At 37.9% G+C, this 18,250-nt stretch overlaps 1 protein-coding gene across 2 annotated transcripts in view; it reads right to left on the reverse strand.

The window, feature by feature from the left end:
* LOC117609861 (uncharacterized) overlaps window positions 1–17,332 on the reverse strand; it is a 261,342-nt gene extending 244,010 nt beyond the window's left edge. For both annotated transcript variants that reach the window (XM_076688290.1, XM_034336604.2), the window contains exon 1: window positions 16,822–17,332. The gene's annotated coding sequence lies outside the window, so the exon portion shown is untranslated. The remainder of the gene's footprint in view (window positions 1–16,821) is intronic.
* Window positions 17,333–18,250: the final 918 nt, after the last annotated feature.

Here is an 18,250-nt window from a genome sequence, read left to right on the forward strand (position 1 = left end):
TGTGAAGCTGGCACCTCTATAATTCTTGATAGAATTTAGCAATAGTTCCGGCGAATTAAATAAAAAAATTGATCTTTGAATCCACGGGGTGCTAACTTCACAGAACGTAATCACAAAATTAACGATAACACCTTAAACATTGAAAATAATTAAAGATTTCATTAGAATTATTCGCAGAACTCTTGGGATGCTATTTAGAACTCCAATCAGCGAAGCAAAATTCTACAAAAATTTCCACCCTCGAAGAAGGGTGAAAAATTTTTTGGGAATTTTGATTGTTTCACTACAATTCTGAGTAGCACCTCAAAAGTTCTAATTATCTTCATTATGGTTTGAAGCTGTCAGAACAATATTTTAAAAGTTCTGTCTTCGGCTACTTGACACTCGACGACCACGATTTCTACAGCGGGGATGGTTGTGTTAGTCATGTCTGTATAGGCAGAATTCTATGTATTCTGCGAAAGTTTTTAATTAATATCTCCGAAACTACTGGTCTGATGTGGATACCGTTTTATATTTGCCCCACCCCCCATTCGGAACCATATCCACAGCGCCATGTTGCGGTTTGTCAAGAACTTCTTGAAATGGCAAATGACAACGAAAACTTTTTAAAAAGCATCATCACCGGGGACGAGACGTGGGTTTACGGGTACGACGTCGAGACCAAGACCCAATCATCAGAGTGGACGTCAAAATCTTCTCCGAGACCCAAAAAACCTCGCCAAGTGAGATCGAATGTGAAAGTCATGCTCACAGTTTTCTTTGACTGGAAGGGTGTTGTCTATCATGAATTTCTTCAGCAAGGTGAGACGATTAATCGTTTTCGTTACCGCGAAACCCTGAGAAAGTTGCGCGAAGCAATGAGGAGGAAAAGACCTGAACTCTGGCAAAGCGGGGCGTGGCTTTTGCATCACGACAATGCACCCACTCATTCGACCCTGCTCATTCGTGATTTTTGCACAAAAAACGACGTGACAGTCTTACCACGGCCCCCCTACTCACCCGATCTGCCCCTGCGGACTTTTTCCTGTTTCCAAAGCTCAAGTAACCGCTGAAAGGAAAGAGATTTCACACGATTGATGGAATACAAGAAAAATCGCTGATGGAACTAAACACCATTTCAAAAGCTTCCAATGGGGACTACTTTGAAGGGGACAATGTTAAATAACTTGTACAAATTTTCAATAAATTTATAAAAAATAAGTCCTGGAATTTTTTGATCAGACATCGTATAGAAGTAATTTTAAAAAAATTAAAAAACGCATACCTATGGTGGGATCAAGAATGTAATATTGCTAAACAAAGGACAGCAGTAAAGAATTTGATCAAAAGGCCTACCCAGGAAAAATGGATGGAGCTACGGGAAGCGGAAAAGGACATGAAGGCTATAATACATAGGAAAAAGAATAAAGCATGAGATGAGTTTGTCGAATCCATTGATTGTTTCACTAGTTCTAGAGAGGCTTGGAAAAAGATCAAACAGATGCGCAACGGAGTTACGAAAGAGGGGACTGATGCGTTGTTACCTGAAGACAGGAGGAACATGGAGGAAAAGGAAATTAAAAAAATCCTTTTGGACGATAACGATGAAAGGGTTCATGGACTCGCTCTGTATGATGGAGGGTTTGGGTAATGGTACACCCGAGGATGCCCAGAGCATGGATGGCGAACTATTTACCTTCAGGGAACTGAGGAGGACCCTCAAAGAAGTAAAAAAATCGACGGTCCCAGGAGAGGATGGTATAACATACACTTTCCTCAAAAGGCTACATAGAGATATGCTATCCTGTCTGCTAGATTCCTACAATTGGATTTGGACGCAAGGCATCATTCCTCGTCAGTGGAAGAAGGTCGTTGTGACTTTTTTGGACAAACCTGGGAAAAAGGCTCTTAGACCTATATCAATGATTGACTGTATGGAAAAACTTCTGGAAAACATGGTGAAAGGAAGACTGGAGGAGTGGACGGAAAAGTTAAATATTGTTGACCCTAAGCAGAGCGGCTTCATGAAAGGTTAGATCCACTATGGACAATAGTACTACTTTGACATCGGACATCAAGATGGCTTTAGCTAAAAAGGAAGAGATTTTGGCTATCTTCGTAGACGTGGAGGCTGCATATGATAATGTAAACCATAACATCCTTCTGGACTCTCTGAAGCAGAAGAGATGTCCGAAAATGGTACTGAACTACTTGAAGAATTGGTTCTATAATAGAGTTGCAATCTGCAAGAGAACTTATGAACGGGACATTGAAGGCGAAATTAAAAGGGGTTTACCGCAAGGTTCAGTCCTGAGCTCTATTTTGTATAACATATAGTACATACTGCTGACATCTCGGTGGGTTTAGAACAATATGGGATAAAGATTCTTTTCTACGCGGATGACATAGTAATATACTTATGCGGTTTTGACAAGAATACTAGAGAGGAAAGATTGATATCCGCGGTTAAGTTACTAATTACGAATCTTAAAAAGATGAAATTGAATATTGCAGAAGATAAGTCACAACTTATTACTGTTTCAAGAAGTAGGGTCAGAGGGAATAGACATAGTAGAATTGTAATCGATAATAAAGAAATAATAGGGACAAGTGAGGTAAAGTTCTTGGGAATTGTTCTGGATGAGGGCTTGTCCTTCAATAATCATATTACGACGGTTTGTTCTAAGGTCAGGAAACGCCTGGATATTTTGAGATTTGTGGCGGGTTTTAAGAAAGGGGTGAAGCCGAGCACGATGCTCCTTCTCTTCAAGGGTTTGATTAGCTCCGTTTTGAAATATGGAATTTTTGTCTTTTTTTGAGAAAATAAGAAGAGTAGGGAGAAATTGATAAAACTACATAATGCGGAAATTAGGATTGCTATGGGTTACAAACTTACTACTCCAATTAATGTCATGAATGTGGAGGCGGGGATAATGGACCTTGAAACCAGGACTGAGTGCTTGCTAGAGCGTTTTTTGTTGAAACATAGAATCAAGGAAAAGGGCATTGTATGGGAAGCCATAGCTAGCTCACTTGTGATTAGAGATGAGGATAATATTGAGAACATGGATCCGTGGGTCAGGGCATGGTTCAATTTGGAAGGGCTTATTCATAGAACTAAAAAAATAAGCGTTAACAGAACGGAATGGTTGGACATTTGTGAATTTATAGGAAATGGAAGAGTATCTTTTAACTGGGAAATGGGATTAATAAGCAAGGAAACTGACGTAAGTGACAGGGCCTTAATGAATGAAATTAAGAAGTCAATATGGAGTATGAATGAGTGGACAAATGTGGTTGAAATATATACGGATGGTGTCAAACAAAAAGGGAATGGACTATCAAAATGGGAGAGGGAGAATGGATAGATAAATGTTGGTCGCTACACAGAGCCACGTCTGTTTTCTCTGCTGAAGCTTTTGCCATACTGCAAGCGGTTAAATTTGTTAATGAAAACTCGATGAATAGTAGGGCGATGATTGCCACTGACTCTTCTAGTGTGCTGAGCAAGATTGTAAACATAAAGAACAGAATTGGCTCAAACCCTTGGGTGCACGATATAATCAGGGAAATTAAAAAGAATTGTGAAAATACGGATCGGGAATGTAACCAAGGGTTGGGTAACAGCGTAAATAGTAGATTGATTTTGGCATGGATCCCTGGACACGCGGGGATCGAGGGAAATGAAAGGGCAGATTCCTTAGCAGGAGAAGCTGCTAGAGGGGAGGAGGAATTGGAGTATGAAATAGCTGAGTGTGATTTGAGGAATTTTATCATGGAAGGGGCCTGGGAAAGATTTAAATTTAGGGCAATTGGAGTTGCAAAGGGCGCGAAATACTTTGATAATTCCAATAATAATGTGGGAAACAGACGCCCTTGGTTCTTTAAAGTTGGGAATGCAGATAGAGATTTTATTATTAAGCTCAATAGGCTAAGATCTAATCATTTTAACCTGGAAGAGTCTCTATTTAGAAAAAATTTAACTAGTTGTAAAGATTGTACTTGTGGTAGAGGGGAGGAATGTTTGGAACACGTTATCTGGTTTTGTGATAGATTTTATAACGACAGGATAATTCTACAAAAGTTTCTAGAAGACAAAGGTTTTACATTCGGATCGAGTATACATGACATAATAATGAAGGGGGGTTTAGCGATTATGAAAAACATCGCTAGTTTCTGGATAAATTGGGTAGGGTCATTTGAAGCTATTTTTTGATTTTGGATGTGCAGGATTTTGATTTGGATATGTTTTTCTAACTCTGTATGAAGATATGTGAGTAAGCAAACTAATTGTTTATTTCTTACTTCGATTTTGGTTTATTGTATTATATTTTTGTGTTACTGTATGAGAGATTTTTAGGATTTAAAAAAAAAAACAAATGTATGGAACTGTGAGTGTGGCTCTTTAGAATTAATGCGGGGGCAGTATTTGCTCCATTTTTTAACTTGGCGGTAATGTCCCCCCCCCCCCCCCCCCCCCCCCCCCCGCACTATGCCATCTTGGGCTTTTGCCCAAGTAAAGTCTGATATGTAATGTAATTTAATGTAATGTTCTCGGACTTTAGTGTTACAACACGCACTGTGGCCTTCTGCTATAAGGCCCTTTTACTGGAGAAGGAATTACCTTGTCGTGGTTCGAGGGCCCGGTGCATCGCTAAATATTCCAGAGATAGTTTAAAAGTGTTTTTTTGTATACTTCGTGTTAATCCAGTAATACACGCTATGGCTCCCCGGCTCTGTCGTGGCCGGAGGCGTGGTGGAATGCGGGATTTGGTTCCATATGACTTTGTCGCGAACTTTGCCACATCGACGAAAGGGATAGACTTTGGGGACGTAGTTCTCGGACGGAACCGTCCTATGCGAGTCATGAGAATTCGTGTTTCGGCGGCCATAGTAGGGTACTCCCAGTGTCCTTGTCTTTGACTGACCTTGTACGATTCGAAAGGCGACGCGGTAAATACCAGCGGGAATCTGGTTCTGGGCGCCATGACGCACAGTGGGATATTTGCACCGAAAAACCGGACAAATGACGATTTAAAAAATTTTGGATAATTCATAATATTATTGTCTTTTAAAATAGTTGAATAACTGAGGAATAATGTCTTAAGGTTCATTTTATCATATACATATATGCTCATTAAGTAGTATGCTTCTCCAAAAGTTGAGAGAGATTTTATTGCACACGTTTTTCTTTCGTAATCGTTTTCTGAAGCATTTATAGCAGTCGAGAAAACAAACGGTGTTTTGTCTCGGGATCGTCTGTCAGACTCGTCAGTGGAGCTGACAACAGACAACCCCTGCCCCAGACAACTATCATACCGCGATTCGAAACTTGTATACATATATTCGAGCTGCATGCCGGGTGAGCGCTTGCGAGAGACCGTTCACCTAGGCCCTCCAAGCTCCACTCTTGTGATTTTGATGCAAATTTTAGGTTTACGCCTCACTACCAGGAGTGTATCAGTGACATACACAACTGAAGATATCGTGACGTCATGTTCCCACGAAATTTGTCGCGGCGATATTCAATTGTTTCAAAAATTACAGAAACTGAAGAAATGTGGCGCATATGTCGATTAACAATCACAATTTTCATTATTTTCAATATTATTATTATTATTAAATTACACTGTGTATACGGCATACATGGCAGTAATACACATGCAAACTATATACTACTTTACATATCCTTTACAGAGTAATTATATTGTATGTTTCATTCTGCAGGTAACATACTTGAAGATGCTGAAGGATAACATCGTGGAGAAGTCCCTGCAGCAACGAGTATACAGCGCCGTGGCAGCGGTATTGAAGGCAGCGCGGCAGTGCAAGCGGCGGCACATGGCAACGAAGGACCGCATCAAGAAGATAGACCATCTCGTGCAGGTACTTAGGTGTAGAAGTGGTACTTTTGATTAGGGAGTTCTAAAGGAAGCAGTATTTTTTGGGAACTTGATTTTTCACCAGCGTCTTTTTAGGGGGTGTTTTTGTGTAAAAGTGTCTCTCTTGGGGCCGCTTATTCCCGGGAAAGCGAGCCCAAGAGAAAATAGAGAATAGTGAGGGTGTGGTCCCTCCCTGCGACAAGTCGTTGTCGCAGGGAGGAGAGGTGGACTCAGGGAATTCAAGGAAAATAAGGAAGAAAAGTGGGGACAAGAAGAAAAGAAGTAAGAGCGAAGGCGAGAAAACTATAAAATTAAAGGAGAAAACTGAAGAATTCAAATTCAGTATGGTTGAATTCGAAGCCGAATACCTAGAGGAGGACGTTGAGACTAGGGAATTTTTTGAAATTTTGAACAGAAGTAGAAAGTCGTTAGAGGATACCAACTGTATGGAAAAAGGTGCTGGAAGATCCAGCAAGGCCGTGGAAGAGAATAAAGAAGAGGATAGGGAATTTATAGTTTCCCCTAGGGTTGAGGCGGCGGACCAGGAAGAACTTGGCATTCCTGCTGAAAAGAAGGGGAACAGGAAGGAGGAGACTGCGTCTCATTCTTGGAAGAGTGTTGCGGACGTAAGGATTGTGGCGGAAGAAAACAGAAAAGTTAGGAAGAGAGCAGCAGAGAAAGAAGCGGATAAGAGTGAAGAAGGTAGTAAAAGAGACAGAAGAGAAGACGAAGTTGTTTCCGTAGCTAATATCTCCCCTGTAGGTGGAAAAAAAAGGGCCACACCTGTTCAACAAGGCGCGGCGCCATCAGAGTACACGACTGCGGGCGACAATATTGAAGGCACAGTAGGAAGGGAAGCAGTAACCCCAGGAGATAGAATAAACAGAAGAAGAACACGAGGTGAGAATAAACAGTTTTATCTAGAAGAGCTGAAGAGCAGAGAATATATGGTCACTATGGTACTTGGGAAGGAGAATACGAGTAAATTCAAAAGGAATAACATTGTCAAGAACTATAAAATGCTGGGCTCGAGATCACGTTTTCTGCGGGGCCTTAAAATGGTGGGATTTAATAAAGCTGAGCTTACTTTTAGTGACATGGCGGCAGCAAACGCCATCCTGAAAATGGCTGACCAAGATGGCGCAGGGTTTGAGGCTTTCCTTCCGGAAAGGAAGAAGATGAGGAAGGGAGTGATCACGGAATGGGAGGATTCGATTAAAGACCTCATAGATTTCGTAATGCCGGGGCAAGGAGAGTTTAAGTTTGAAAGATTGAGAAAAAAATCGTTTAAGGACGGGAAAAGTTTTGGACTGAAGGTGTGGCGATTTTAATAACCGTTAAGGGGGATCGCTTGCCAACTGAATTGAAGATTGGGGCGGGCCACGTATCCCTCCGTATCTTCCCGTACGTGGAGCAGGTCAAGCAGTGCTTCAAGTGTTTTTCGTATGGGCACCTGCAAATGCAATGTCGCAGCTTGAAAAAGTGCCCCTACTGTACAACATATACACTTCGGAAATTTGTAAAGGGCTTGAGCGGTGGGGGGTGAGGGTCCTGCTTTACGCGGACAATATTGTTATATATGTTTCGGGCGAAGACATAAATGAACTAAGGGAAAAATTAGAAGGTGCGGTTGAGGTGTTACTAGAAAATCTTAAGGAGTTGGGGTTGGGACTAGCAGAGGGTAAATCTAAGGTTGTTGTTTTCTCAAAAGCAAGAGATAGGAATAAGGGGTAGAAAATATTTAAAAAAGTTTCAAACAAAAGATTTATGATATTTAATGTACTTTATAACAGTGCACTCTGATTTTTTGAAAATATCATTTTTTTCAAAATTCTTACCCCCTACCTTAATTAAAAAAAATTGGAGTACACAGTTATAAAGTACATTAAATATCATAAATTTTTTGTTTGAAACTTTTTTAAATATTTTGTACCATTTCGGCGGTATTAGCTGAGAAATATAAAAACCGATTTTTTTTAAGATGGTGTTCCACCCCTTTGATCGCCGTATGGGCACGTATAAAAAAATACGTGTTTCTTATTTTGACCTAGACTACAAAATATTCAAAGCCCATCAAAATCGGAGTGTAACACTTGGGTAGGTTTACTTGTAAGTGGCGATTTGCTGATCAAATGGAGTACTTAACACCATATATTAATGTGGAACGGTCAAGACTGTCATCGATAAACGAAGATACACCAAATATAGAAGAGACTATAGACGATTGCGAAATAACACCAGCAGTTCCCAAAAAAAAAACAGCCAAGGCTACTTCAGAAGAGGAGAGCGCCTCCTCCGCACTGATGAAATACTTAATACAAGAAAAAGAAAGTGCACCGAAGGAAAATCATCCGATTGACGCCTTTTTTGCATTAATGTCTACTACGGTAAAAAACTTTTCCCCAAGAGATCAACTGATTGTAAAGAATAGATATTTAATTTAGTAAGTCAAATAGAAGAGAAATATTTATACAGTTCCTCTTCTCCACCCTTTTCCTCCCCACCAGCTATACCCCCCACTGATTTTCCATATGAACCAACCACCACCGTCAACAGTAACACAAACTGTACCTTATCCATCTACACCTCCACCAGCTCATATTAATTTTAACAATTTTGACAAATAAGTTTATGTAGTTTATAATAAATACAATTTTTTTATAATATGAAATATAAAAAGTAATTTATAATATAATAAAAACAATTACTCACCTTAGACATACCATTAATTTTTGTCTCGGAGAAATAGCTTCTCGAAACGTGGTATTTTTCTTCAAAATTTTCTTCTCAATTTTCGTAAGTACCATTTCAAATGTACGAAAATCCATTCTAAAGTATAATCCATTCTAAGTCATTAGATGACGATACAGCGTATAATATTCGCCTTCACTTTTTCTCATTAGTAAACTTGGATGCACCCACATTTTTCTATTTATTTTTTTTCGATTTCTTCTGTTTTTTTCTTCTTCATCTAACGCAATAGCTATAATAGCTAATTCTTTCTTTGAAAAATTACACGGCATGTTTCTGATATTTCTTATTCGATTTGACCCGACTTGGAGCACGAACGATTCCAGACTGAAGAGTCCTCGACATCTGGCAGGACTGACAATGAGACCGAGACCGGACCGTGACCGCACAGTGTGCATCTAGTCGTACGGTAAGATTTTACCGAACCGAGACCGGACCGATAGTGTGTCTCGACCCTTAAAGTGCATGCGGAACAATCTTTTGACTAAAGATTTGCAATTCAATTTAGCGGATAATCTTCCATGTGTGGCTAAATGGTCACACGTGGAAGATTTATATTTTATTGATAGCAGTAATGCTTCTTTTCAGTACCGAGTTCTGAAGAAGCTTACTGCAAAGCATGTAGTAGTTGATAAAATTAGGAAAATGAAGGTGAAGTATTGCGCGCAGGTTTTTAGTCAATCGGTTGGGTCCGTAATGACACTCATGAGTCGCAATAAAGTTAAGAGTGTGTGCGGTACGCGTGAAATGCCTTTAGAAGGTGTTGACACTGCTCGATTCATTCATTTTATGAATGATATTTTCTACAATATCAACAGTAATCGTCCTCTTCCGGTAATAGATATGAACTGCGAAAGACCCAATATCTGGGATGTAGGCATTAACGTTTTTCGAAGCATGAAATTTATCAAAAGAAAGTTTGCGGATAAAGACCGTCCACTGGTAGTACACAATTGGATTAAAACGTTACAAAATTTTTAATTTTTGACAACAGTTCTAGGCAATCTTGGATTTTCACACTTTATTGGTCGCAATTTTAACCAAGATGCCTTAGAAAATTTTTTTGGTCAGATTAGACAGCATGGTACGCGAAATACTAATCCAACGTGTACTGCATTTCACAGGTATTATAGGACATTGCTCTTAAATTCCTATTCGCAGTTGGTAAGTGCGGATACTAACTGCGAATCTGAAGAATCCGCAAACTTTTTAATTAGACTGAAAAAATATTTGTCACCTGCTCCAGCTGGTTTTTTCTAAATTACATACAATGTTTCGGCAGCTGCTGAATCCACTGTATTAACAGTGGTTCAGTATCTTTCACGGGGTGTTCTGAAGAAGAACACCACCTGCAAATTTTGTTTGGCTTTAGTATTTGAAATCAATGTTTCTCAAGGTTCATCAAATGCATGCTGCATGTAGATCATTAATAACGCAGGTAGTATCTATTTGCCTCGCCAATATGCCACAGATAGCGCACACTCCGAACCTTATTGCGACTCTAAAATCATGCATTTCGGAGCATGTGAATTTTAAATTGACCTGCTCCGAACATGGCAATTCTTTGACAACATATGTGATACATCAATGTATCATATATGTTGTTAAGAATTATATAGGAAGAGTAAATCCACTTATAACACGAGCTCTTCATATAAGTAGGAAGTAAGTAATGTAATATTATTGTAATGTGTGCAATGTATGGAATGTGTGTAATGTATACAGTGTGTGTGAGGAATGCAATGTATGTATGTAATGAAAATGTCATGAAAATCACGATACGAGCAGGACGGTGGCGATTGTTCGTGCAGAAGTGAGTTAGAAGTGTGGAATGACAATCCCTCATTCTTGACTGCACTCTCAGATAAACTGACTACGAAGTTTCGTCAACCGCGTGTGCCTCTGAACGGGAAGGGGAGTCGGGTGAACGGTTTTCCTCGCATTTGTAAACAGTGTCATAATTTGCAACATTAACGGGGGAATTTCTTTAATGTTACAAGTTATGACACTGTTTACAAATGCGAGGAACGCTGTTCAACCGACTTCCCCTTTTGCCTTTTCAGATGCACACGTGCTTGACGGGGCCTTCGTAGTCACTTTTCCTGAGAGCGCACTCTTGAATGAGGGATTGTCATCCTACACTTCTAGCTTACTTCTGCACGAGAAATCACCTCCTTTTGTTGGGCCAAAATGTTATCGGCAGTTGCAGGCCACATTTGCTCTTCCGTCGACGAGGCTGTTACAGAGGTATTTAGAAAAAGTGCAATTTTCTGCAGGTTTTAATAATAACTTATTTGCTATTCTAAAATTAAAAGTAGAGAACATGCATGAATCAGATAAATATTGTTCAATATGTGTTGACGAAATGTCACTTAAGTGTAACGTATATTACGATTACGGTTACGATTTAGTTGTCGGATTTGAAGACGACGGCATTTTGCGAGGTAGTAGTCCGGCAAACTATGTTACTGTCATAATGGCTAGAGGCATGAAAGAAAATTGGAAGCAACCGTAAGGGTACATATTTACCTCATCTTGTATAAATGCACAGAATTTAAAGACACATTTAGACAATTTTATTCACAAATTAAATGAAATTGGGTTACAAGTAATTAGCCTGGTAACAGATATGGGATCGAATTTTGTAGAACTTAGCCACATTTTAGGCGTCACCGAAAATAATAGTAAACTTTTATTAGGGGGTTTGGAATTATTTTATATTTTTGATCCTCCACATTTAATGAAATCTATCCGAAATAATATGTTAAAGTACGAATTTCACTGGGCAAACAAAAAGACCTCATGGTCTTATATAGAACACTTTTATAAGATAAATTATTAAATAACAGATTAGCTCCTAAATTAACAAATAGTCACATATATCCATCTAAGTTTGAAAAGATGAGGGTCAAATATGCAACTCAGGTTTTGAGTTCGACTGTTGCAGCTGGATTAGAAACATATTTAACACTGGGATGTTTACCCACGGAAGCAGTTGGGACGATTGAATTTATATCTTTTTTTGACAAATTGTTTGATATGTTTAATTCTTCTAATTTAACATCAACAAAAATATTTCGTAGAGCATTCAGTGGCCAAGTAGATTATATAGATTTTTTAAATAGTGCTTTACAATTTTTAACAGATTTAACAGTGATCGGGAAAAACAATAGAAATATAACAGCATATATAAAATGCATTAAAGGCTGGAAAATTAGAATAAACTCTTTGATGAATATTTGGACGCGGTTGCAGAATGCAAATTTTAATTTTATCCTAACCAGACGATTGAATCAGGATTGCTTAGAAAACTTTTTTGGTAGTATTAGACAACAAAATGGGAATGCCGTAAATCCCACAGCAATACAATTTGGAAGGGCCTTTAAAAAACTATTTTTAGCTGATTATTTTCATTCAAATTTTATGAATTGTAACAATGATTTCGACAGTATACTTAGTAACTCTACAAAATTATCGGAACAGACACTTGCATTATCAATTACACCAGCTACTCGTGAGTCGTTCCGTGTTGAGTATTGTGACTACCAGCAGCAAACATTGCCTGAGCAGAATGCCTTTAAATACATTGCCGGCTACTTATTGAACAAATGCTTGAAAATTCACAGTTGTCCAATATGCACCACCTTTGCCAATAGTAATGAATTAGATGAGAGCAATTTATTTACACATTTTAAAGCTTATAATACGGAACATAATTTTTATGGTGCACTAAAAAATCTAGAAGAATCTTTTCACAATTATTTATTTACTTTAAAAAACATCTTTTTTTCAAACGCACATTCTATTTTACCTCGCACCCATGTAAGGAAAAATATGTATGATTTATGTAGAAATGTTACTGGTTTTATTCACCGTTGCGATAATTTTCCTTTACAATATTTATTAAAGTTATTTATTAGATTAAGAATTTATTATACTCTTAAATACAGCAATAGGAATTTTAAAACTTGCATTAGAAAAGATAGGAAACTTCATATTGTATTAAATTTGTAAATATTGTAATATCTTGAAATATATTATCCGAAACCTTCCCTCCTACTATTGTATAATTGTGTAATTTATGTTGAAATATATTATCCGAAAACCTTCCCTCATACCATTGTATAATTGTGTAATGTACGTTCAAATATATTTTCAAAAACCTTTCCAAATCTTATTGTATAATTGTGTAATTTATGTTCAAACATATTTTCGAGAACCTTCCCAAATCTTATTGTATAATTGTGTAATTTATGTTCAAATATATTTTCTAATACTATCCATTTATTATATTTTTTACTTTCCCACTTTTCAATTATGTAAAATTAATATAAATACTTCGATTAATAATATACAGAAAAATTGACGACACAAAAAAGTTTCTAGTTATAAAGAGTATTACATTCAACTCATTCAAACTTCCCGCTCGTTGATACAACCCATTTAAAGGGACAGCAGAACCTCGACATCAAAGATGCCGCCGAGAGTGTCGCCTCTTGTTGTACAACGAAGACGGTTGGTTAGTTACGTCTGTATAGGAAAAATTCTATGGATTGTACGAAAGTTTTTAATTAATATCTCGGAAACTAATAGGAAGCCGAAGATACTACTTTATATTTGGAGTCCCCTCCTCCCTCCCCCCTTCCCCTCAAAATTTCATCTTGATCGGCGACCGGTCGCATTCGGAACTTCATCCAAAAATTGTTACCCACCAAAGAATACCATCCAGGTAGGTGAAAGCCATGCTAAAGTAAACCTACAAAGCTTATTAGAACATACCGCAAGTAGAATATTGAAAAATGTAGAAAATTTAACAGAAAATTCCGAATTAATTCTGACTTGTAAGTGGGGCTGTGATGGAGCTGCAGGACAGCAAAGATATAAACTGATACAAACGCGTGAAATGAACGAGGATAGTATTTTTGTTTCCAGTTTGGTTCCACTAAAATTACATAACAAAATAACTTCAGAAAACATATGGATTAATCCTTGTACATCGTCATCATGGTTTTGCAGACCCATTAAATTAGAATTCATTAAAGAATCACAGAAAATAATAGAAAAGGAGATCAATCAAATAAACAATGAAATCCAAACTTTAAGACCGTTTCAAATAAATAATATTTCCATAGAATATGCCATGGCTTTAACTACGGTGGACAATAAAATTTGTAATGCTATCACAAATACTAAATCAGCAATACGCTGTTATATATGCAATGCCTCGCCAACTGAGATGAATAATTTGGACCTCGTAAATTCCAAGCCTTGCACTAATAAAAATTATTCTTTCGGATTATTATCGCTCCATGCTTGGATTCGATCCTTCGAATGTTTATTACACATCGCATATAATTTACCGTTCAAAAAATGGACAGCGAATACCATTGAAGCAAAGAAGATCCGACAAGAAAGAAAAAAATATATACAAGAGCAGTTTAAAGAAAAGACAGGGTTGTTAATTGATTTTGTTAAGCAGGGGTGGGGTTCATCTAACGATGGAAATACTGCAAGGCGATTCTTTTCCAATCCAGAAATATCTTCACAAATTACAGGAATTGATATAGAATTAATTAAAAAATTTCATACAATACTTCAAGTAATTTCCTCTCCGTATGCAATTGATGTTGACAAGTTCCATGCATATACCCAAAGTACCGCAAAATATTTCGTCGAGCATAATGGATGGTATTATATGCCAGTGTCGATTCACAAACTTTTAATACACGGCACAGAAATCATAAAACATGTAGATGTGAATTATTTAACGGTAATATATGGGGCGGTTCAGTATTGAGACAACGCCGGGGGGGGGGGGGGGGGGGGGGGGGGGTAACACGAAACCGATAGAATCGTTTTAAGGAAATGAACGGTTCCCGAGATATTAGCAAAAAAACTGCTACTGTTACTGCATCGGAATCTTATGTATGCGCGCATGATTGGCATGCTGTGATCGCTTATCTACTGGTTTCGTGTATACATACATACACAACACACTAGCGGCCGATTCAAATGTTTTGAACGCACAAAAAACTCATGGATTTGCGACCGCTACAGGATTGCCTCGAAATAAGTAACTCGCTCGGGTCTGGCCAGTTGCTTATTACGGATCAGGTATGCTATTCGGCTCGACTTTGTTCTTGAAACGGGACGATAGAGAACACGAGAAACGAATGAGAGATCCGAAGTAGCGGCAAATCATAAAGTAATCGATCGAGCAAGGATGTTATTTTGTGAACAAGGATAGAATATAGCATGCCCTCTCATTCTCGCACTATTTCGCTTATTTCGAGGCAAATATACCAGACTGATAAAACATTATATATATTCCACCCTTCTTCTACTGACCGATGTCACTGCTCAGTCGAGTGTGACAATTTATTACCCAATACATCGGCTTCGCGCTTTCATAGACCTCTCACTCATTTCTCGTACCTCTCACTTTGCGGGCGACTTCAAACAAAGAACGATTTCGAAGCAGACCACTTGCTTATTTCGAAGTAATACTGTACATATTGATCCCTAATAGGGAACAGTTTTCTTCACCTTTTCGTTTAATGTCGCCCGCAAAGTGAGAAGTCCGAGAAATGAGTGAGAGGTCCGTGAAAGCGAGAAGCCGATGTTATGGGTAATAAATTGTCATGCTCGACTGAGCAGCGACATCGGTTAGTAGAAGAAGGATGGAATATATACATATAATGCTTTCTCAGTCTAGCATATTTACCTCGAAATAAGCGAAATAGTGCGAGAATGAGAGGACATGCTATATTCTATCCTTGTTCAAACAATAACATCCTTGCTGGGCCGATCACTTTATGATTTGCCGCTACCTCGGATCTCTCACTCGTTTGGAGAACAAAGTCGAGCCGATTAACCTACCTGATCCGTAATAAACAACAAGTCAGACCCGAGCGTGTTGCTTATTACGGGGAAACTTCCGAAAGGCCACATCACCCCAGAACAACCAAACTTCGGATTTATAGTATTTGAGGGACGAGAAATCGAATGAGACCATTTTCAGAACTGGCAAATAAACCGTTCCCGAGATATACAGGGTATTCTAAAAGTGCGGAAACCCACTATTATCTTGATAAGAACGCATTTACACGCAAAATGACTAACCTAACCCTAACCCTAACCCAGGTTAGGTTAGTCATTTTCCGTGAAAATGCGTTCTTTTCGAAATAATAGGGGGTTTCCGCACTTTTAGAATACCCTGTATATCTCGAGAACGGTTTATTTGCCAGTTCTGAAAATGGTCTCACTCGATTTCTCGTCCCTCAATTACTATAAATCCGAAGTTTGGTTGTCCTGGGGTGATGGGGCCTTTCGGAAGTATACCCCTTATTACGAGGCAAACCTGTACCTCATTTAAAATTGGACCAAATGACGAGGTTTTTTGTAAAGCCATACAAATTAATTTACTAAGATATGTGCTTTTGTCGTTTTAAAAAATTACAATTTGTTGAAATCGTGAAAGAAAATAGTGAAGGGTAATTTTTCAACTTTTTTATGTGAGCCTATAATGAAAATTTAAAATATGTCTTTCGTGAATCTACGAAATGTCTTTCGTTTTTGTAAACAATGTTTACACAGCATTTAAAAGTTACATAGTTCAAGAAAAAATACACAGAAGACTTAACGAGCAGATCACTGTTTACAAACACGATACGCGTTATACGTTGCTCGACGAACCGTTACTTATTGTTAGCCGTAACAGCATAAGTACGAATAGGATTTTCAAACTCGATTTTCTCGAAAACTAAACCTTAAATGAAAAAATTTTATTCCATATTTTGTTCTTATTTTTTCATAAGGAACAACCTCGTGCTCGCTTGTATATGTTATTCGGCCGCACCCTATATGTATAGGAAAGAAGTCGATTGTAAGCAACTTCATAAAAGTTGACAACATATTAAAAAATATTTAAAAATGAGCGAAATCGGTGAGGTTGATGAAATATCAATAATTACCAAATGTTTTTCCGCAGATTTAAAAGAAACACACGTCATACCATACTAAAAGGGCATTAAAATCGTTGAAGGACACCTGGGACGGTTTTTGGTTAGATTCAAGTCCTTCATAACATACTTGTAGGTTAATGTAATCGGATGTGGCATTAATATTTATTTTTATGTCTTCTGAATAAGAAGACAATTCAAATTTCAATTACATAAAACGAATAAAAATATTTTTAAGTACTTACCTCTTTTTGGATGAAATCCTATTGCGCTGTAATTTTTCACTGATGTCCTGATATTGGAAGATTCTTTACAGCAAGCCTATCCAAATATAGGTAGTATCTTAACCTACCCACTTCATATTTTCTTTCTCTTTCTCTAAACACTTTCTTATACATTGCCACGAATAATAAGTGAACTGCAATGAGGATAAATCTTTGAACTACACTGCTCTACAGTAACGTCGTTTTACAAATTTCACTTCACCACTCGGTCGGTTTACTTCGCGCAGCTTGATTGAAGGACTGAGCTCAACCTCCCCATGGTTATAAATGCTGCTCTACCGGCTCTACCGGCTCTACCGCTTGCCGCTTTCCACGGTTCCCACGGTAACGGTTGACGATTACAGGCACGTATGAAATACTCGTGATGGGGGCGCGGACCATAAATTTTGACGGGATTGCACTGATTGTATGCGCTAACACTGGAATCTAATAATATGTAATGTAGATCCAAATGTCACTAAAGAAGCCATTAAAAAACAAAGAGTTCGCGTATTTTAATTGTAAATTATATAAAGTTCAACTCATAATATGAATGTTATATGATATATATTTTATATATTATATATATCTTATTATACTTACTCATTATATATTTGTAATCAATTTATTTAATTTTAATAAACTAGTTCAAAATTTTTAAATAATTCACAAAACATTATACACGGGGGCATTATTGAACCTTATTTTATGCGAGTAACTACATCACTGACACTGCGTTCAATACGCATGCGCAAAAAAACAATCCCAACTTTCCATTCCTTCGATTATATTCACCAGGGGTGGCCAAACTGTGACGCATGCGTCAAACGTGGCGCATTGCATCTTTACGCCTATATGTATGTATTTTTATATCATTTCTGACTACTATAGATTGGTGCTTTAATAAACTGGCGTAAATTAATGAATTTAATTGCGTGATTAAGTTATTCGTTTCCTTCCCTAAGCGAAGCAGATCCTATCCTTATCTTTATTTTTGAACCCTTAACCATAAACGTAAGAAGGTATAAAAAGTGCTCGAGTTATATGGCGCATCTAAACTCGTCTGTGAAAATATTGGTGCATGGTATGCAAAAGTTGGCCACCTCTGATATACACCAATACTGTCTAAAGATTCGCCCTCGCGACAGGCTCGTAGCAGCTGTTTCATTGCTCTTGGCCCTTGGCCCTTGGTCTTGTTGTGTTTAAAGATTAGTTTACATACTGTCTGCCGATCACAAGAAGTCCTAGAGAATAACGCAATCTGATTGGACGTGTCCCTCCTCGTAAGGAATGATCCCGAAACCGGAAATTCAAAAAATTACGAAACTTACGTATCCATATACGTAAAGAATATCCCCCTAATTAAAACCCAATTTTTTTGCTGCTGGTTTTTAGTCTATGGAGATAAAAA

Source organism: Osmia lignaria, chromosome 5, assembly GCF_051020975.1.
Source record: "Osmia lignaria lignaria isolate PbOS001 chromosome 5, iyOsmLign1, whole genome shotgun sequence".
Lineage (NCBI taxonomy): Eukaryota > Metazoa > Arthropoda > Insecta > Hymenoptera > Megachilidae > Osmia > Osmia lignaria.